Source organism: Quercus suber, unplaced genomic scaffold, assembly GCF_002906115.3.
Source record: "Quercus suber isolate HL8 unplaced genomic scaffold, Cork oak 2.0 scaffold_131, whole genome shotgun sequence".
Classification (NCBI taxonomy): Eukaryota; Viridiplantae; Streptophyta; class Magnoliopsida; order Fagales; family Fagaceae; genus Quercus; species Quercus suber.
Genome location: NW_027069594.1, coordinates 297,007 through 319,470, shown reverse-complemented (window position 1 = coordinate 319,470; position 22,464 = coordinate 297,007). Strand labels below are relative to the sequence as shown.

The window sequence follows — 22,464 nt, the reverse complement described above, 5'->3', positions numbered from 1 at the left end:
ATATATTGATGTTGAGAGCCAACTACTAAATGGAAGGTTTTGATTTTTCCATCTGAAATCTATGAGCATCAAAAAGTAGAAATTTCATATCCAAGCATGCCACATGAAGGGCCTACTATGTGAGCCTTTATCTTTTTTTACCATCTTGATAGAAAGATTTATTTATATTTATCCATGGTTTGCAAGCTTAATGGTTTGTTCATATAACAGCAATATATATTTTACTATTCATATAAAAAATGTCTTTTATTATCTTCGTTAGATCATTATAATTAACTTGTTTAGCTGTTTGATTTTACGTCTAGTGCTAAAATTTCCTGAATTTTGTTCTGCAAATTATGTCTCTGTTGTTTGTTTCTAAGAAGCTTAACAAAAGACTTTCAGACCTTGGGGCAATGGCTATTGTTGAAAAAGGTTTGGGAGATGACCAGCATCCCTCTGGGTATGTTTATGCTGGAATATCCTAATGAACATAATTTTGCTTGAACTTACAGAATGATAATAACCCTCATTGAATTCTTACTGGATGATAGTCAGCAACCAACCTGTATCATGGAATTCTTCTTCTTCTTCTTCTTTCCCTTTTTTTTTTTTTTTTTGGTTTCGTTAGATGCAGCAGAATTAATTGAGACCAGCTAAAGGCTGCTTATGAAGTATAACCAATATATGATGTGATCATTGGACATGTCCACTCCTGTGGACAACACATCTTGTATTGATCAATTTAACTGAAACATCTACATTCTCCCTAGCAATGATAGCTGTTAGTGTGTGTATATATTTTAGAGAGAGAGAGAGAGAGAGAGAGAGAGAGAGAGAGAGATGAGGACAGCACACCTAATTAGATTGGATTTCTTATGTAGTTGGTTTTGTTTAGGATTCCTTTGTTTATTTTTGAGATTAGGTAAGTATTAATATTTGAGTTCGGTTAGGATTAATATTTTGGAATAGACTCATTTATTTGTATTTTGGAATAGACGTGATTAATGAAAATTCAGATTGGATATTTTCCTGGTTGTTAGATGCTGACTACTAACGCCTTAGGTGCTGTGTTGCATGGACATGCCAATTTTGGCCCAATGCCCATGTTCGAGACATGTCGGACACGGTACTAGTAAGACGCCCAAAACCCGTACCTAGCGCATGTCTTCTATTTTTTTTTTGAAATTTCGAAACAGCTCCGACATGGCGTTGACTCGAAGGACACGGTAAATCTTTTTTTTTTTTTTTTTTTTTTAGAAAAAAAAAGAAAAAGGGAAAAGTCAGGATTTCGACATCTAGATACACACTTACTATTGATCTTGTTGGACTAAAGCCCTAAAAGGCTAAAATTTTCTGCTTGCCTCTATCTGGGTTCTCACAATCTCATACTCACACCAACGCCTCACACACACAACACACTCCTTTAGTCCTCAGCTCTCTCTATCTCTCATCTCCGGTGATCTACGACCTCCGTAGATCGGCGACCACAAAGCCTCTCTCTCCCTCCACTGTTTCTCTCTCCATCTCCAATGACGAGACTGATAAGTACTGACGAAACTGGCAAGTCTATCCTATGTGGATGAGTCCTTCAATATGGACGAATATACCCTCAGGACAGACGACGTAGAAGACAACACTACTAACGAAGGTATCCAGGCCATTTAATACAATCAACTAAACAGTTATACCTCCAACTGTATGAACCGTTTGAAGACATTGATGCTTCATTACACAGCCCCAAAACGTTACCAAGAGGAGCATTAAGACCTCCATAACTGCTCCAATGGCTAGAGACCATGAGAGCATATATAAAGCCACACACTCCCACGAAGAGGGAGAGAGATATACAAGTAAGAAAGGAGATTTTTCTTTCATTCTGTTCATTTTATATTGTTTTACTTTGAAGAGAGTTTCATATACTGACTTTAGCATCGGAGACATTGTGGCAGACACCACACCGGTGACCATCGGTGAAAGCTGAAGGATCACCTCCATCTGACGAACATCACTGACGAGCTTACACTCATCATCCAGGTATCGCTTTCTCTCTCTTTTCGTGACTTTGTCTGGTTCTTTCTTTTTTTCTTTTTCTTTTTCTTTTTTCGGCTGGTTTGCTTTGGTTTTATGCTTACAAGTTAATTGCCCAGTGCCTAATATGTGTTCTTATATAGTATAGGCTTATTATTTTTTATTTTTTTTGGTTTTAACTTTTATTTTCCTTATTCTTTTTTCCCCCTTCAAATCTACCTTATATTGTTTACTTTTATGTTTTTAGTTTGACCTTGAATGTGGTCTATTTAAACTTTTGGTTTGTACTTTAAATAACATTTTACGGGTGTTACTATACTACTGTAGGTGTTAGTTTACTTCTTTGTTGTTCTTACTTCATTTAAATCCTAGACATAAACTTATTTTATGTTTAAAAATATTAAAAAATATACCTAAATATAAATATTAATTAATTAATTAATTGCCATACCCCAACGATGTCATACTCTTATTTTTCAAAAATTGTTGTACCTTCGTACTTGTACCCGTGTTGGTGTTTGTGCAACATAGTTTAGGTGTTGATTCCTAAGAGCATCCACATCTGGATCTCATATCTCATCTTATTTTACCATCTCAAAAAACTACTTTATCACTTATACAATATCATTTTTTAATACACCCAACATCGCAACTTTTATTTTCCTATTCTACTCAATGAAATAATATTTTTACACAATAAAATAATATATTCTAAAACCCAAATAAAAACAAAAACCCAATACCCAAATAACCTCTGCAACCACCTACTGCTACCACCACCACGAAGAACATACCCAAACTATTGTTTTCTTGAAACCCCAAAAACACCAGCCATAAACTCATGGCCTTCGAAACCCAGAAACCCATAGATTAACAAAATTAAAATCAAAATCAAACCCATAGATTAACCCAGAACTCCAAACCCGCCGATCCACCATGATCCTCAGCCCTAGAGCCACCACAACCCACCACGATCCACACCGATTCAAAAAAATCGGACTCCATTTCCAAATCAATCGAGCCAACACACACACACACACACACACACACACACACACAAACGATTCACAAAAATTGGGTTCATTCCCTCAAATCTAAATCAATCAACTTTCACATTAATTCACACAAATTTTCGTTTATATCAATAATTTCCCCCAACACCCAAACCAAAACAGAAACAAAAAAACCCACAATATTTTTTTTCTCACACACCAAACAGTCAACACCACCACCACCACCCTCTCTGCCCATCAGCACCACCCAAAAAAAAAACACACAGCAACCCACGGTCAAAAACCAAACCCACCACTGCCGAAGCTCGAAGAAAGCGGATTCGCCACTGGGAAGCTTGAAGGAAGTTGATTTTGTTGACCCACGCAGAGAAGGAAAAATGAAAGAGAGAGAGAGTTGCCGAAGAAGGAAAAGAGCGGATACCCACCCACCACCAATCTAGAAACCCACCGCTGATCTAAAGACCCAACGCCGATTTAGAGAGTTGTCGGAGAGAGTGAAGATATTGAGAAGAATCAGAGAGCAAGAAGAAGAGAGAGCAAAAAGAAAGAGAGAGAAAAGAAAGAGAAAAAATGAGAGAGGAGAGAGAAATGAGAGTATTAAAAAAATTATTTTTTTTATGTAATTCAACTACATTACCATCTTACATTTGAGATCATACTGTAGTTATATCTCAAATTATTTTTAGCATTTTAGCATATAGCCTTCTCGTTGCTGCCGTTTTTTGGGCTTGTATGCCAAATGGCCTTACGTTTGGTATATGGCAAGCAGATACTCTAAAGGTCCTTACGGCTGATTCCTAAGGGTTTAGCTTGGTGCTGATTCCAAGTGACCTAAGAGCTAATTCTTAGGTTTATCATTTCATTTTCTTGTTCCTTTATTATTGTCCTGCATCAGATTGGTATCAAAGCTAAATCGATTTATTCAAAAAAAGGGAAAAAAAAAAAAAAAAATCTCCTTTCGTGTTTCTCATCCCATCAGACCACAATACCAACACAATAGCCAAACACAACCCACACAAGCAGATCAGGTCCACAAGAAATCAATGCCGTCGTCAGCCTCCATTACCAGCAGCATTCTCCATCACACCGGCGACTTCCAGTTTTGTTGTCTAGCGCCACCACGACGATGATCCAGCCTTCAGACCACTATCAGCTTACTACCAGACCATCTCTGTCGACCCACGAGCCCGATCCTTGTCATTGTTGCACCGCTGGAAGCCGTCACCTTGTGCGCCACCAACACCAGACCAAGCTTCGCCGTAGTTCCTACTGCTCCACACTACTCCTAGTGGTTTGAAGTTTTTGTTTGGGAGTACACAGAGAGAAAAGAAAAGGATTTTTCCTGCCTTAAATTCATACGTGGTAGCCAGCCTGTCCAGTGGACCCGCACAAGTGTGAATTTTGTTTCTCTTTTTAGATTTAATTTACTGGTTCAAAATTTTGTCAATATATTCTCTACGTGCTTGGTTAACATGCCCTTCACAAACAATACTTGAACCTGATCTTTTTTGTTTGATATTCTAAACTGCTGGCTTTGATAAATTATTGTTTGTTGCCATAAATTTCTTCTTACCCATTCAACCAAAAAAAAAAAGGTGTTTTAAATCCTTCAAAGTAGGTAAACCTTACTATTAGTTGTGGAGTTAGTCTTGTTCAGTGTTAGGTTCTTTGTCAATACTTTAAGCATTAGTACTACTTGATTGCAATTTAGCCAATGACTAATTTTCCTACTCTATTTGGTTAGCTTTTGTTTTATACTGGACATGAAATTGCTAGGGATATGTTTACTGGTCTCACTTGCATTCACATGTAGAATACCCTTTGCATGTATTTATGTAGTGGTCGCATAGTGTCAAATTCCACATCACAATCTACTTCCAAATCCCAATTTAGTTTTGAGTCTAGTTTCGAGTCCAAACCCATCATGGAACCAACAGAACCAACCTTAGGGGATTTAATGAAAGTTCTCCTAGACCTATCCACTAGAGTAGAATTAGTAGAAGCTTCCATCCAAAGGAATGAGAATGAAACTGACCAAGAGGGTACACCACCCTGTAGGCAAGGTTATCGTAATCATAATGACCATAAGGATGTTAGGGAAACTGAAGATAAGATGTCAAAAGTGACAATAGAAGCACCCACCTTTGATGGTAGAGTCCTAATCCATGGGCTTTCACTGATTGGTTGCGCCAAATGGAGCAATTTTTTGATTGGCATAATTGGGCTGAAGATAAGAAGGTTAGGTATGCAAAAATGAAACTAGTAGGTAGAGCCAACCTTTTCTGGGAGGACCTTGAAGTTACCTTTAGGCGACAACATCAACCTCTCATCACTAATTGGCAAGAAATGAAAGATACACTCTCAAGGAATTATCTTCCCCTAACTTATAAGAGTTCCATGTTAGGTGAATGGAATTGCCTAAGGCAAGGTACTAGTTCTGTGATAGAGTATATTGAGATGTTCAAAGAGTACAAAATGAGATGTCAAATTGGTGACGATGAGATTGCAACATTATGTAGGTTTAGGGATGGGTTAAATCCTAGCATTATGAATGAATTGACCATCCGAGGAGTCACTTCCTTAGATCATGCCTATGAAATTGCTAGAAACTGTGAGTTAGCTTCTAGATCCGAATTTGTGAGGTTTCCTCAAATCCAAAGTATCATCACCAGTTTTCTACCTTCAAGTGGCAAGCCTCAACTCACCTTACCCCCTTCCAAGCCCAACATAATTAGTGCACCATTAGCTAGGGATGATAAAGGAAAATGAGTAGTTTGTGAGTCATCAAAGCTAGGTTCTCGCCTAAAAGGCTCTAAATGTCAAGAACATAAGTCTCATCAATATGCTTTTCGGGTTGGAACTGATTGTTGTAGATAAGTTGAACCATCCCATTCTTGTCAAGAACATAAGTTTCTCTTCCGGACAGTGTTCCAAATAGATCTGATGGCACTCCCCAATCTTTCCTCACCTTGTTCCCCTCATCACTTAGCAAAGTGTAAGGAAGCCTATATTTCTTTGCAAAAGCCTACAAACGTTAATTTAAACCTTCATTGTCAACTTCAGTCACATCAATATCACAATAACTCAATGGTAAGATGAACTATACTTTCAAAAAGCTTAATTACTCTTGAAATTGCAAAATCTTACTAAGACTAATTTATAAGGATCTGTGATTAAAAAAAAAATTACAATTATTGAAAAATGAACCAAGCTTCAATATGATTACCCAATTATATGTTAAAAGAAAGAGTTGATAATTTGTACAATATCACAACATAAGTAGAGGTAGTCAAGTCCCATTCCGCCACTTGCTGCATACATACATTACATGGCTAATAGATGAAAGGACCTTGCATGAAGCGTACCTATTATTGGTGGGCAAGATAGTACATAAGTAAAACAAATACAGAGCTCTTCTGATAAAGCTTGTCTAAGGTGTAATAGACTTATTAACTCCTAAGCTTAATGTTATATTGTTTGTTGACCAAAAAAAAAAAAAAACAAATACAGAGCTATCATCCCACGAAATAAGAGTTACATATAATTAATTGGAGTTAAAAACTGTACAATTAGATTAAAGAAATTGATGTAAGATTGCCTATCAAGACCTTTCCCAAATCTTCTGGCAAAAAATGAAAGCTTTGTGCACTAGGTAAGATGTTTAGGAATTGTACAATTAGATTAAAGAAGACCATATATACGCGAGGCTATCTAAAATATATACTATAGTGGAATTGGTGTATACATACGACATTAAATATGTTTAGCAGCTGTAACTCATTCTGGCTGAAGTACCAGAAAATACAGGCAAAGAGGATTCTTCTGCTGTTAAACTTAAAGCTATCGCTCTATGTAAGAGGGTTATTGTATTACCTTGTGAGATGATGGATCGTCGCTGCTAATCCCAACAACCTGAGCTCCTGCTTTCTTAAATTTCTCGTAAGAATCCCTGAAAGCACAAGCCTGTCGGAGTATAATAGTAATCTGTTAGTTCCTGCCTGCATAACCTAAAGGCAGGCCCTTTTTAATTGCAATTGGCGGTGACAAATACGTCTATGTGAAACTATTCCCATAAAAGTGACCACTCAAAAGACATTGATCATAGTATGTAGTAATAATAATAGCTAGTAAGAAATGTAATACTGGCAGAGGAAAAAAAAAGGACCTCTTTGGTGCAGCCAGGGCTCTCATCAGCTGGGTAGAAATAGACCATAGTTGGCTTGCCTTTAAAGTTGGAGAGGCTCACATTTTTTTCTATCCTGATCTTTCAATGTGAATGATGGTGGGGCCGTACCTTTGTTCACCTTTCAAGAAATACAAAAACTCATAGTCGTAGGTGATAATAAAACCAATAACTCTTAATTATTATAAAATGACTAGCTGTGGCATTGGCACCACAATTTTATATTCTAAAGTAATTGACCTTGGCAAAAATGGAACCCTTCACTGAAGAAGAAGAAGAAGAAGAAGAAGAGATTGAAAAGGATGAAGAATAAGAGACCTTAAGGCCATAGAACTGAGATTGTGATGAATTGGAGATAATTGGAAGGTTATGAGAGAACAATGAGTGTCTCGGACTAAGAGTTTGATTGGGAAGTAGAGAGGGAATAGAGTGCTTTGGGAGAGTAAGTGAAGCCATGGATCGGATAGAGAAAGCAATGAATGAAGGGAGTGAGCCACTCCCACTTCTTTTGTTCTTCTAGTTTAGTTTTGTGTTGGTGCTTGCTTGGGAAAGATGGGGAATAGAAATAGATTGGCTTCTGCCTTCTGGCGTGGACAATTGCTAACCATTAACTGCCCTATGTCTCGAACCCACATCCTTCTCAAAAAATTTGTTTGTCGGCCAAGCTGGTAATTAGCTTTTTATTTTTATTGGTTTAAAATCTAAGCACACAACTATTTTGACATGACTTTTGCCACAATTTTGACCCGAAAATTGTGACTATTTTGACACAACTTTTGCCATAGTTTTGACCCGAAAATTGTGAACAGTAAAGAAAAAGTAGTAGCTTATAGGAAAGTGATAAGTAGTCAACTATACTCATAATCTCCTATATCATAATTGTAACAAAAGTTGTGGTATTTGAAGAACTCTATTTATTAATTGTTTTAACTACGGGTTTCTTGTTTTTTTGTTTCACTATTTCATGAAAAATAATAAGATCAAAAATAATAAAAAAGAAGGGTGTCATTGAGTAGATACAAGTCTCTTAGAAAATGGGAATTCAAAATCAAAATGGTTAAATTTAACCATAATTTAACAAATTAAGGACTTTGAATGGTACAAGAATAAATATTTGTCTAACTCCAAGAGACAAAGGAAGGGGGCATAAAAAGAATTGAAGAGATAACAACAGGCTCAAGGGCTTTGAAGTAGCTTTAAAGTCTCATTAATATGCTTTTTGGATTGGAACTGATTGTTGTAGATAAGCTGAACCACTCCATTTTTGTCAAAAACATAAGTCTGTTTTTCGGATAGTATTCCAAATAGATCTGATGGCACTCTTCAATCTTTCCTCACCTTGTTCCCCTCGTCACTTAGCAAAGTGAAAGGAAGCCTATATTTCTTTGCAAAAGCCTACAAACATTAATTTAAACCTTCATTGTCAACTTCAATCATGATTAGCTACTGTTACAAGATTATAAATACCACAATAACTCAATGGTAGGATGATCTATATTTTCAAAAAGCTTAATTAGTCTTGAAATTGCAAAAGCTTACTAAGACTAATTTATAAGGATCTGTGACAAAAAAATATTACATCCATTGAAAAAAGAACCAAGCTTCAATATGATTACCCAATTATATGTTGAAAAAAAGGGTTGATTATTTGTACAATATCACAACATAACTAGAGGTAGTGAGGTCCCATTCCGCCACTTACTCAATCTGAACAAGTCAGAAGTTGTATGCTAGATGGGCCAGGCCGATTAGAAAGCCAACTTAAGAGAAGAGAGCGTCCATGAAGTAAAGATTCAGCCCAGAGAAGTAGAACATCCAGCCTTTTTTTTTCACGGAGTGGCCCAATTATCTATTTTCTTTGTGCTTTGGTGGAGTAAGAAGAAAGCCCAACATCATATATGCAATTATGACCACAAGCCCACCTGTACATCTCTTGTCCACGAAAGCTCTCCTATTCTATTATTTTTTTACTCCTTTTTCTTTTGCTTTCTACACTTCACGCCTGGATCTCTTCTTCCTTCTTTTATTTTCTTTAATTATTTTCCTTTTACTTCATGCTTTCCCGGTTTCTTCAAGTAAGGTTAGCAATTGACATTAGCCCCACTTTGCATGTAAAACTCTTATTACCAGCGACACAAAGATAATATATAATTAGTAACAAAATATCAAAAAAGTATGGCTAAATATGTAAATATAAGGGTACTTTATTGTATATATTTTATGCACATCAAATATTCAATAAAAAAGAAAAAGAAAAGAAGGAAATATTTATATTGCAAACCACCCCTAACATCGCCTTATATAGGCTTGCTTCATACATTGATATTGCCAAATATGCCCCTCTTGCCAAGATAAATATGCTATAGAAAAAGAGAAATGATATGTCCATAAATTTTTCACAACAAATACTAAGTGGTAAGAGCACTTGCAGCAGTGGAGCTAAATAGCTATATAGCTATTTTAGCTCCACCAAAACACCAAAAAGAAGCATGCAACAGTGGAGCTAAATCTATTTTTTTTTAAAACTCCATTGTTACAGTGCACATCTATAGATAGATGTGCATTGTTCATGAGAGCTAAAAAAAAAAAATTTATTTTACTCCTAGCCCGATTATTTTATTAAAAACTCACACTGTGCCTTTCTCTCTCTTTCAATCACTCCATCTGAAAGCTCTCATCTCATCTCGCAAAACTCTCTCAAGCAAACTCTCTCAAAGTTGTGCTCTAGCCGCCGGGTCGTGGTTGTGCCCCGACCTCATGGATCGAAGTGGCTTCCCTCACATCCACTTTGCCGCTGGGTCGTGGTTGTGCTCCGGTGTGTGTTGGTATTGGGGTTGAGATCGGTGTGTGGTCTTGATGTTTGGGTAGTTGGATTTGGGTTTGGTGGGTTTTGGCGTTTGGGTTGCTAGATTTCAGGGGTCATGGTGAAGATGGCGGTGGTGGTGGGTCGTATTAGCGTGGGTTCAATTTGTGATTTGTGGGCCCGGTTTGTGATTTGTGGTTGTGGGTTTGTTGGTGATGCTGTGTTGGTGGTGGTTGTGCCGCTTCTGTTTTTTTTTTTTTTTCCTGCTGTGGACTGGTGGTGGTGGTGATGGTGGTTGTGAGTGTGGTTGTGGCTGTGACTGATGGTAAAGGTGGTTATGGTTGGTGCTGTGGATGTTTTTTGGGTAATGGGATATATTATTTTATTGTAGTAGTTATATTATTTTATTGTGTTGAAAGCTAAAACAGATCCACTGCTGCAGCATGTGTGTAAATAAAATAGATAAAGTAACTTTTGATGGAGCTAAATAGCTAAATTTTTAGTTCTACTGTTGTGGATGCTCTAAGTTATTATGGGTTGTTATTGTTTGGGTAAAAAAGTAATCTTAGTGTTAGGTTTAAATTTGAACCAATAACAATAACCACCTATGATTTGTTGTAAAAATGTTATGCACGTAGCACCTCTCATAGAAAAATGTCCAAAAACTAGTCATCAAAAGTGAGGAGCTTCAAAAGCTTATATTCAAGAGAATAAAATAACCTGCATATATATTTAACAAACAAAAAATTGATAGCACATTCTCTGTTAAAAAGAACATATGCAAGCTCCATCAATTGATTAATCCTCAAATCTCAAAAACCCATTTATCTCACTTTTCTAACTTCAAAAATCAAACGAGACCTATGGTCAGGGACGGACCCAAGTGGGGGCCCGAGCCCCCCGGGTCCAATAAAAAAAAATTAGTAGCTAAAATTAAATTAAAAAAAAAAAAAAAAAAAAAAGAGACACTTGGGCCCCTTATCCCAGCCGACTAGCCTAGTCAAGACTCAAGAGTCCATTTTGGATAACAAGTTCTTAATTCTTAGTGATAGTCTCTGTTTGAACCTTCTTAGTGTACGTTTGGTTTGCGTGTTTTGCATCCACGTCTGGATGCAAACACATTTCAGCCCCCCCTTTTTTTCTCTGTGCCGTAATTGTTAACTTTGGTACCAAATAGTGCACACCTCAGCAAATTTTCCATCACCTTTTAATCAACTTTTTAGCAACTTTATAGTCACGGGACCTATAAATCTCACTTTTTAACAACTTTTTCATTAAAAATGGATCCCACGTTACTATTCACACATTTAAAAATTATTTTGCTACAGTATTTTTCAATTTTCAATTTTTAGCTATATCGAAACTGACCCTTACTCTTTGTTTGGTGACTTTGTGTTGGCAGTTAGAAGTTGCTTAAGCCTTTCAGCTACTTGTGACAGATGGCTATCTATTGTGTTTCTTGCCAATCAAAGCACAAAAGTTTGGTTGGTTGTGCTTTTAAACCAAACAGGTCTGTGCTAGCATTTGCCACCTTCTATTAGTCATGTTTTTCTTTTTCAGTTTATTTTTTTATTTAATAATGCATGATAAATTGTATATATATATATATATATATTTGTATGTATGTATGTATTTTTTGAGAAAAAAAAGGGTGTGAGATAAAGTTGCAATTAGTATAGTTAAACAAGTTTTGAAACAATTGGTTAGCCAAAAAAAAAAAAGTTTTGAAACAATTGAGATGCACCTGTGTCTAGCAATGGTTTTTCACTTGTTAGTGTGCACTTATGTCATTCCAACAATGATTTTTTTTTTTAATCATTCCATCAATATTTAATGCTAATTTTCATTTGAACTATGATGAGTTTTAAGTAAATTGAAAATTTTGTAGTTTCCAAGTAGCGGATTTTGTTCTGTTTCTAATAAGAGCTGTTGTATCTTTTTTTTTTTTTTTTTTCTGGTTGGTAGATGATTGTATCTTAATATATTAAGAAACAATAATTTTGGGTATTTGTCTTGGTTGATAATTTATTAATACTATATAGGTGCGTATTTGATTTTTTTTTTTTTTTCCGCTTATCTCCACCCCCCAGCTTGAAATCCTGTGTCCATCCTTGCCTATGGTGGCAAGACACGGGAGGCATAATCACTTTTTTCCTATTTTAAGCCAAGTTCAAGATTCGTTCAATGAAGATCAAACAAAAAACACACAGAGTATGAGATTTAAAATTGATGGAAAATGAGAATGGCTGAATGGGATAAATTGTCTATATAGGACAATAAGGGTTTTTATTTTTTGATAATTTGATAATAAAAGGTAAAATGGGTTAGATTATAACAACATTCACATCAAATGTGTTAAAAAAAAATTAGCTTTTAACAACTTGAAAAATTAATTTATCTATTTTAACATCTCATTTTACAATTCACCGAATATCAAATACCTATTTTTTTACTACTTCATTTAAATATTATTTCTTTATTATTATTTTTTTTAATGAAGAAGCAAGAGGCAACTAAATAAAATAACATCTTTTGTGTATAATTGTAGCTACAGTAAATTGTTAGAGATGGTATTTTATTGTAACTAGATGGTAAAAAATTATAGATTTAGATTCTTTAGATTTTCTAGGGTACTATATTAATAGATTTCCTTAATCTTAACCACACTGTAATAATTTAATGGTTTAGATTCTGCCATATCAGCATGACACTAACAATATTTTTAAAATAATGTTACAAACAAAACAATTAAGATTATTGTTAGTGGAATGCTAACATGGTAAAATCTAGACTATTAAATCATTAAAAATTTGTTAAGATTTAAGAAAATCTATTTGATAGAGTATCCTAGAAAATCTAGAAGATCTAAATTCAAAAATTATATATTTAACACCTTTAATGTAGAAGGTTTTTTTTTTTTTTTTTTTTTTTTAGTGTTTTAGGTGTTGAAATAGCATTTTAGCTATTTTAACTCGTTTGATGTGAATGGCATAGGAGAAGTTGTTGGTTCTTGGATCAAAGAGAAGGACCTGTTCAACATCTGAAGAGGCAAAAATGGTTTGCAACTTTGGTTTTTCTCTTTCCTCGGTCTATTGGGTCAAAACAGAATGTGTAAACTATGATTAAGAAATACAACTGACGGGTTATTCTTAATTGGTCCTTTCGTAATCGTAATAGAAGGTTATAGGAGTAATGTGTTTCTTTTTATTTTTGGTGAAAGAAATGCAACAATTTCGTTGTTCTTTCATATTGAATATGTTTTAAACTTATAATGAATTAGAAGTTGTCTTCATTTAGAGGTTATTACTAAATATGATTACAAGGTTTGAAGTTTGAACAGTGTTTCTGCATTTTCAGCCAAATTGGTTTTAGATGAAATATTTGTTCACAATTTGTTCATCATTGATTCAATTATTGTATTACTCTTAAGGAAGTGTGCACCTTGGGCTTGTCTTCACTTGTATAAAATGGATTAAAAAAAAGAAATTAAAAATTTATAGATTTATAATTAGGGAATTCCAACCCTTGATTTAAAATCTAGATTCAATTATATATATCCAGACATGATTGTTATCTCCATTTAAACGTGAAATATGGTGAGGGGTTATTATCCGTGAATTTGTTATATAACTTGATGTTCCAGTTTAATTAGATAGATCCTTTCCTCTTAATTGTTCTCTCATATATGCTATATCCACATATCTCATGTGCCATATATAGCGTGCATTTGGACTGGGTGTTTCGTTTTGCCTTTTTTTAATGGGTCTCATGAGTATTGTTCATGAATCACCAAACTCAGCAAAACGCAGATTTCAAGGTAAATTTGGGTGCCACAACACTATTCATACATTTAAAAATTATTTTGCTACAGTGTTTTTAGTAATAAGTTTTTAGTTTTCAGCAAATAAGCGGTATCCAAACATACTCATATAAGTAGTCAGATGAAATTTAAAAAGTGTTAAACGGTAATCTAGCTTAGCTGATGATTAAAATATTTACATTTTTCTACATAATTGGTGAATAAGAGTAGAGACAATTTCGCACAATCGCTGAACTGGTATGTTCGGATTTGTGTTAATAAAAGTGGTGTTCAATAATCACTACTTGCCATTAAAAAAAAATGATAAATTTTAACATTACTCCTGTTCTTTCGACGGCAATCGCTGCAAATGCCTAAATCGTATATACATTATAACTGGACTAGCCTGGATAAATTATCAGGAGGCACAAACAGTAAAGAGTAGACCGTAGCTTAAAATTTTTGATGATCCCAAAATCGTCAGTTGGGTCCCTTGTTCAATCCGAAGCATTAGACGACCTTATAGAACTTGCAAGATAAAGGAGAGATAGATCGAAAAGACCACCGGGTTGTGCCCGATAGGGGAGCCTCCAATACTTAAATTAGTACCAACCCATATATTTCATATATAGATAGTGTTTTGTAGTACTTTTTTTACGTACCTTAGCAAATGGACAAATTGTCCCTTTTATAAGTGACTTAGGTAGCTGTTGAACATAAATGAGGGTGATTATTACCCTAATTGTAACGTTCTTTGTCTTGATGAAAGGGTTTAAGGCCTTTGATGATCGTTATTGAACGTGTTGGGCGGTTACTCATAAATTTTTGATGGCCTACTAATGACGCAATAACCGTCCATTAAGATAGACAACCTTAATAGTTTTTATGGACTCATTAGTTGCCTCCCATTTCCAAGTCTGATTTTGCCTTGTGCTAGTCAGGCTTTGGGAATATTCTTAACTTGTTTAGATTCAGACTTCTTTATCTTTAACTACTTTTTTCTTCAAGAATGATAGTATTTTTGCGACGACTTCTTAGTATCTGCCTTTTGAAAGTCTTTTTGGGCATTTGAGAGATCATAGCTTGATCTTGAAAATGAGTCCCTCATAGCTTGATCTTGAAAATGAGCTAATTTCTTTGGACGATCATTTTTTATTTCTGCTGAAGAGTAAGGTAATTTCTTTTGACGACCATTTTTTATCACTGCTGAGGAGTGAGATGATTTCTTTGGACAACCATTTTTTATCACTTCGATGCTTCTTCTTTCCTTCATTTTCTAGTTGTCATGTTTTGATATTCTTGATTTGTGTGTGACTTTTTTTTGTGTGAGAATCCTTGTTTGCTTACACTCGTCTAAGGGTATTTAGTCACTAAGCCACTTTTAGGTGACTTATATCTAGTTACAGAGCTTCGTCATTTAGACTTCGTCAGCGATTTACATCAATCTAGCGGAATCTTGTCCTTATCACTTAGCCATTTTTTGGTGACTCACATCCATTTAAGGAATCTTGTCACTTAGGCTTCATCAGTGATTTACATCCGTCTTGGCAGAATCTTATCACTTAACTGTTTTTTTGGTGACTTACATCCATTTAAAGAATCTTGTCATTTATTGCTAGAAAGATTTCTTGACGCTATGTCGTTTTGGACCTTTCTGAGGCCATGTTGATATCTGCATTAAGTTGCACATGCATTTGCCAAGACTTGGTTAGACAAGAATTTTAGAACAATTCATATATAAATAATAAGTTACCAATAGCCTAGGTGGACCTTTTTCTTATTTCCTTGTAATCCTAGAGTTTTACCTCTTTTGTGGCCTAAATCTCTTTTGCTTCATTCTTTTGAAGGTGCAAGGACTAGGGCATGTTGACCATTCAAGGTTATATTTCCTTCCTTGAGGGACGAAAACAATCCCACGGGCTTCTATTATTATTTCCTTTATCGTTTGATCACAACCAATGAAATGACCTTTCGCTTTTTGTCTCTTTGTTGAGACAATGGCCTAGTTGGCCAAATTCTTCTTGGGCTATTCACTTGACTATTATGATCGATTGTCTAAAGTCCTGTCATTCTGCAATTTATACATGTACTTGCAAAGTGTTTCATTAAACACATGTTATATGAATAAAGGGACCACTGGTAAGATTTTATAGGGCGTTTAGCCTTTGTTCTAGTTTGTTTTAAGGGGTGATCCCATTAAGCTCAAGATTGGCATGTGCATAGGAGAAGATTCTTCTGAACACATGCCTAATTGGTTACGCATATAATACAATTTGAAAAGAGAACTTATACTTGATACATGATCTATCATCATACTTTCACATTCAATATATATTCAAGCTAAGGTTTTAACACCATGTCTCTTACATATCATTGTGTGAGCCACTATGTATTAGACATATAGCGTACTGATATAGCATTTTTTTTTTTTTAAGAAAGAAATATTAATGATGCTATGGAAAGACTCTAGGCTTTTCCGTGATTTTTGGCCTTGGTACAAAATTACCTTATATCAGTGTCAATCAATTCTATATAGATAGAGATATGGGGTGATATGATGCTATCATGTCACATACCTTTGATCTTCTTCTTAGTAGGCTCTTCTTGATAGATTCTCATTCTTGATCCAGTTGACTTGAGAGTATGTGTACAGTTGAGATAGTCTAGTTAAACTAGCTTGGTGGTTGTACTATCTATATTCTTACTGCGTAAAACATTAGGCTTGGAGCAACATTGCCAAGCAAGAAATCATAAATAACATTAAGACAAATGCATAAAATTTGTTGTGGCTTGAGCCTAGAGGCATTATGACTTTTCAAATGGAGTCATCTAAGCAATAAAAATATCTCTTAGAAAAAGGGAAATCGCAATTTCCTATTAAGATTCAGATTTGATATTGCCCAAATATCACAATTTTTTGTTTCTAATACATCATGATGTAAATTTTTCTTTTTTACATAAATGTATAATTCTACTGATCTCTTTATCGGTTGGTCATTTTCTTAGACCGTATATCATCAACATAGAAAATCCATGGTGTTGCAGTCAACATTATTATTTTATAATTGTTATGGTGACTGTTGCTATATTAGCTTTTTTGGACATGTATATATAATGCGCTTGCCAAACTTGTATTTCATGTATAATCGATCTATTTAAACCTACGTAAATCATGAAAGTTTTCACAAGGTGCAGTTGTAGTAGAAAAATAAAATATTCATTGTCATTAGCTTCCACCTACCTAATATTGATTAGGTTTGGCCAAGCTCATCGGACTTTCTTTTATGTCCAAAAATAGTCTTCTTAAATTTGGTAAGATAGTAAAATCTGACATTAGCCTCTTTAGTGTCTAAACTCTAAAATCATGATATAATTTTGGAAAGACAAAAACACTTTGGCAAGGCATTAATACTAGATTTCACCTTTCCTATTTTAGCATGACATATTAGGAAAGAAGAGCGGTGATAGAGCATCTCTGTATTTTTCTTTACTACCCAATATGAAGGTTTTGACTTTGTTTGATATCTACTGTAGTACTCTTGAGAATAACTAACATAGTTGACTGATTGCTCTAAGGAACATTTATAGAATTAACTTTCATTAGGAAAGTAATTGTAGAAAGTAGAAACATATATTTACTAACTTTCTTTATCTGAAAATTCTTTGAAATTCTTAAACTTAATTTCAAAATTCTAAAATGGCAACCTAATAACTTCTGGTTTTAATGCTTTCTAAATCTTGAAAGACATTAAGGTTTGACTTCACATATTTAATATCTAAAATTACGATATATAATTTTGGTAAGATGGTATATTTTTGGCTTCATGTTTCTTTAATATTCAAAATTAGTGTCTTTAAATTTGGTAGAGCCTTTACCTTAAGTGGTCCTTAATTGCAAAACTTAAGCACCATAAACTTATTCATCGCATAAGGAAGATAATCCAGGGGTTTTAATTCATAACCGAAATAATATTCCCTAATTATTTTTTTGTTTGGTTTCAGCCTATAATTAGTTATTCAAAGGCTTGTTTAATGATTCATTTCAAATGACATAAGAAACAATAACATGAAATTGGTGAATATGATAAACATGAAAGGTGCATGACGACACATGCTACTAGTGGATAACAAAAGACTTGGCCTCGTGGGTAGACAGTTAAGCTGAATAAAAGGTGGTTTACACCTATCCCATCTTATTACCCATCTAGCCTCATGACTTATAACTTATGAGTCATGAATAATGACACACAGGCTTTAGGGTTCCCCATCTTCTAGCAGATGGACGGCCTAGACTTGTTAATCATAAACAATATATTAAGTTGAAATTATCAGATAACATACCTGGCATCGTGTTGGTTTGATCTTTGAAGAGAAAATTCACATCTTTCATAGAAAACAAATTGCTTCTTAGTTACCTTCCCTGAAATAAGGGTTCTCCAGCATAAACACATATAACCACAAAAGTTGATCTCTTTTGCCTCCTCTTGTATTTGGCCCTTAACATAGAAATTATCTGAAAGGAAAACATCTGCAATATTCTCAACAATTATTGCAGGTCCATGTCCATGACCTTTTTCTGCTGGATGATTTATTTTTCATGTCAAGCTTTTTTTTTTTTTTTTTTTTTTTTTTTTTTTTTTTTTTTTTTTTTTTTTTTTTTTTTTTTTTTTTTTTTTTTTTTTTTTTTTTTTCCGAGCTTTACTAGCTTCATTTTGCTCCAAAAAATATTAACAAATTAATAATCTTGATTGCTCTCAAATAATGACTTTAATAAGTGTATACCCTTCAGGTCATACGTTTGAGTACTGACTACTTTAAACATGGTCTATCTTTAATTTTCGTTGAGAACTAGAGGTGTAAAAAGATGTACATACTTATTGTCTTTTATTTTTTTTAAAACATCTTTGAAGTCCTTAAAAATAATTCTAAATTATAAAAAGACAATAGAATGAATTCTAGTTTTAATGCTTGAAATGGGTTTTTATTTTTATAACTTGAAACGGCAATAAAATTTGACCTTGCCATTTAATGTCCAAAATTATAATTTTGGTAAGATAATAAATATTTTCTAATATTCAAGCATTGAGTTTTATTACCTATTGCAAGGCAATAACATGTTTACTCCATCTTTCCTATTTAATCTAGATACGTTTAGGAAAGAAAATGGGTGATAAACTGGTAAGTGGCACCATACATGTCAATACCAACATTGGTGAATTATATGCCAAACAAGTATGTCTAACATCAAACATGCAACTGAATAGAACATGTGAAATTGTGAATGATCAAAATGGGATTTGCTCCACATTGGGTTGACTGTATTTATCTTAAAAAGCATGTATCGATGTATATATTCATATATATATATATATATGCACAATAAGTCTCATCAATTGTAGTTTAAAATTTTTTTTTCTTGTTCCTCAATTTCAATACCCCCACTATTTGACAAAATTCAAATGAAAAACGTGGCACATAAAATTCTTAATTATTTAAAGGCACATGAATTCTTCTCAATATTAGGTTCTTGAAAATAGAAACACCATAATTAATGGGGTTCATAAAAATTCATGATATATATATATATATATTTAAATACTCATAAATCCCATCAAATTTTTTCTTGTATGAAACATGAGCATTTTCAATTATTCCAAATTTCCCATGGAATTCAAGACATAGCTGTAGAAACTAGAAACGTATAACTATTTATATATGTATATCGACACATTTGTCAATAAGAGTCAGTAAGGAAAACGTTTTTTTACAGCAGGCATCATAATGCAGCAATTGATTAATAGTTTTTAAGATTCCATTAATCTTATGTTTATATTCAACCAAATACTAGGCATTAAAGAAAATTCCAAATTTAGCCAACACTACAAACTGAAATTGGTAAGAAACTACTGACATTAAAACAAAAGTTTTAATGGGAAATTTGGACATTACAAAAGGATTAAAATTTTCCACTAAACCACATAGCAAACTGTAATGGAAATCGCAAGTATATAGCTGACCAATTACTTCCCATATTTCTTTAACACCAGATTAGGAATTTCACAAATGCATATTCGTTGTATTTCCAAATCTCACGTAGATGTTAAATTATATACCACCTTTTTTTTTTTTAATTGTTATTTTATAAAGCCTTTAGCCGAAGCTATGATTCCTATTCCTTCCATTTATATATCACCATATATAGCAACTTGAATGATTAAATTGAGATCTAAAACTAATATAGAAAGACAAAGATGTGATTTGGAACTACCATTATTATGGTTGACTTATTTGGAGTAATCTAGGAATTTAAAATCTTATGCAAAACGTAATAGTATCAGGTAGAAAAATAAACTTTTGGGAGAATAAACCCATAGACATACCTGAGCAATGATACTCGTAGAATGGCTCAGTGGGGTAGGCTATGTATCTTTGGGGCAATTTTATCTTTGCTCTTACTTCTTATTTATTTATTTTGAATAAAGGTATAAGAGTTACCTTGGGTTCTTGACGTGAACCATCTCGTTTGTGCCAGGGATCATCAACTCACAGTAACACGATGACATTTTTTGTGAAATCACATCGAGGTGATTTGATTTGGCCTCCAAATTTCGTGTGCTCGTCCCTTTGGGTTGAAAGACTACAAGATTGCTTTGTCAGGGGTAGATCTGCTTCTATCAGAGGATCTTTACACCACATTCCTTCTAGTTGACCGAGAGTGACTATGGTATCATGGTGTTCATATCTTTTGAATGAACTAAGTGACCTTTTGTCATGGGAAGAGAACAATGACTTGTCTTTCCCCACAGACGGCGCCAAACTAATGATGCCAAAATTGTCAGTTGGGTCCCTTGTTCAATCCGAAGCATTAGACGACCTTATAGAACCTGCAAGATAAAGTAGAAATAGATCGAAAAGACCACCAGGTTGTGCCCGGTAGGGGAGCCTCCGATGCTTAAATTAGTACCAACCCATATATTTCATATATAGATAGTGTTTTGTAGTAGTTTTTTGACGTACTTTAGCAAATGGACAGATTGTCCCTTTTATAGGTGACTTAGATAGCTTTTGGACATAAATGAGGGTGATTATTATCCTAATTGTAACGTTCTTTGTCTTGATGAAAGGGTTTAAGGCCTTTGATGATCGTTATTGAATGTGTTCGGCGGTTACTCATAAATCTTTGATGGCCTACTAATGACGCAATGACCGTCCATTAAGATGGACGACCTTAATAGTTTTTATGGACGCATCAATTTTCATATTCGAAAGCTTCTTTTGAGGTTGTAGGTCATCTTCATAGTGGCTTTCGATCATCTTGCATTTTCAAACCAAACTGAAATACTACATTTGGCATTTTTTCTTTTTGCTCAATGAATTTGTAATTCCTTCTCTATCTCGAAGCCCCACCAATGAAGACAACCTTTGCCTGTTCAAAAGCATTTTAATACAGTATTAAGCATCAATTATTATGTATATACCAGTCACACTGGCCATTTTTTTTTTTTAATAGTTGGGCCCCCTCTTAAAAAGTTTTAAGCCCCCTTCCATATTAGCCTATACAGCCCAGCCCAACCCAAAAAAATTTAAACACATTACCCATTTCAAGTATATAACCTATGGTTCTATCCAAAAGAAAATTTGTGAGATGTGAGTTGTGGTTTGTGAATAAAGTTATAATATTGGCCTATTGGGCAATAGTGCATTTGGGGCAGTAGGTAAGTGGATAAAGAGACAAAAAGATGGAGATAAAGAGACAAAGACAAAAACCTAGTAAAAATATTACTTGCCCATGTTGTTAACTCATATTATAACTAACAATTTTAAATTAAATAAATTTATAATTGAAAACTAGTAGATTTTGTAAATTGAAAAATATTAAATTTATAATTAATACAATTAGTCTTTTTGTGAGAGAGAATATATGTAATTCTTATTTGACTTATAGATCATGGGAAAATCAACTACTTAGTAACCAATTTTTTTTTTTTTTTTTTCACTTATACTCTAGTCATTTCTAACTTAAAATCCTGAATCCATCCCTGATAGTAACCATTTTTTTTTTCTAGTGTATCTGAACAAGAATATGGAATTGCAGCATAGAATGGATATTCCATGCTATTCAAAACCAATATAATAAGGTAAGGGATTAAAACTAAGCATCAATTATACCTTATGTTCATATAACAAACAAAACATTCTTCAGCATAAATATGGAATTTGCATGCTTTTGATTCCAAAAAATAAACAAAACAAAAGATCACTTTCTCGTCCACCCATATCCATTTTTGACAAGCCATCTTCATCATCATTGTCCACAATCTCACTGTTGTACTCTTGATACTTTGGCAACATTCAGAATAACTCTCACAAATGAAGTTAGATCCTTTCCTTGAGCATCTTTCTCCCTCAATTGTTGAAGTCTCTTATCAAACTTTGTAATCCTTTTTTTTTTTTTTTCCTTTTCCTTGCAGTAAAAGTTTTCAGTTAAAAAAAGAAAAAGAAAAAGAAAAACCATTTTGAGTAAAAACCATTTTCTAACTAGTTCCCTAATTAAGCTCCAAAACTAAATGGAACCTTCAATTCACACTAAGATAAGTATAATCCAGCCACTAACAAGCTGACACGTGGCATGTATTATAACTAACTCATTTACACT

The 22,464-nt window shown here is 34.0% G+C and overlaps 1 pseudogene; it reads right to left on the bottom strand.

The window, feature by feature from the left end:
• Window positions 1-4,846: 4,846 nt before the first annotated feature.
• Window positions 4,847-7,785, bottom strand: LOC111984233 (peroxiredoxin Q, chloroplastic-like; annotated as a pseudogene).
• Between the last annotated feature and the right edge of the window lie 14,679 nt (window positions 7,786-22,464).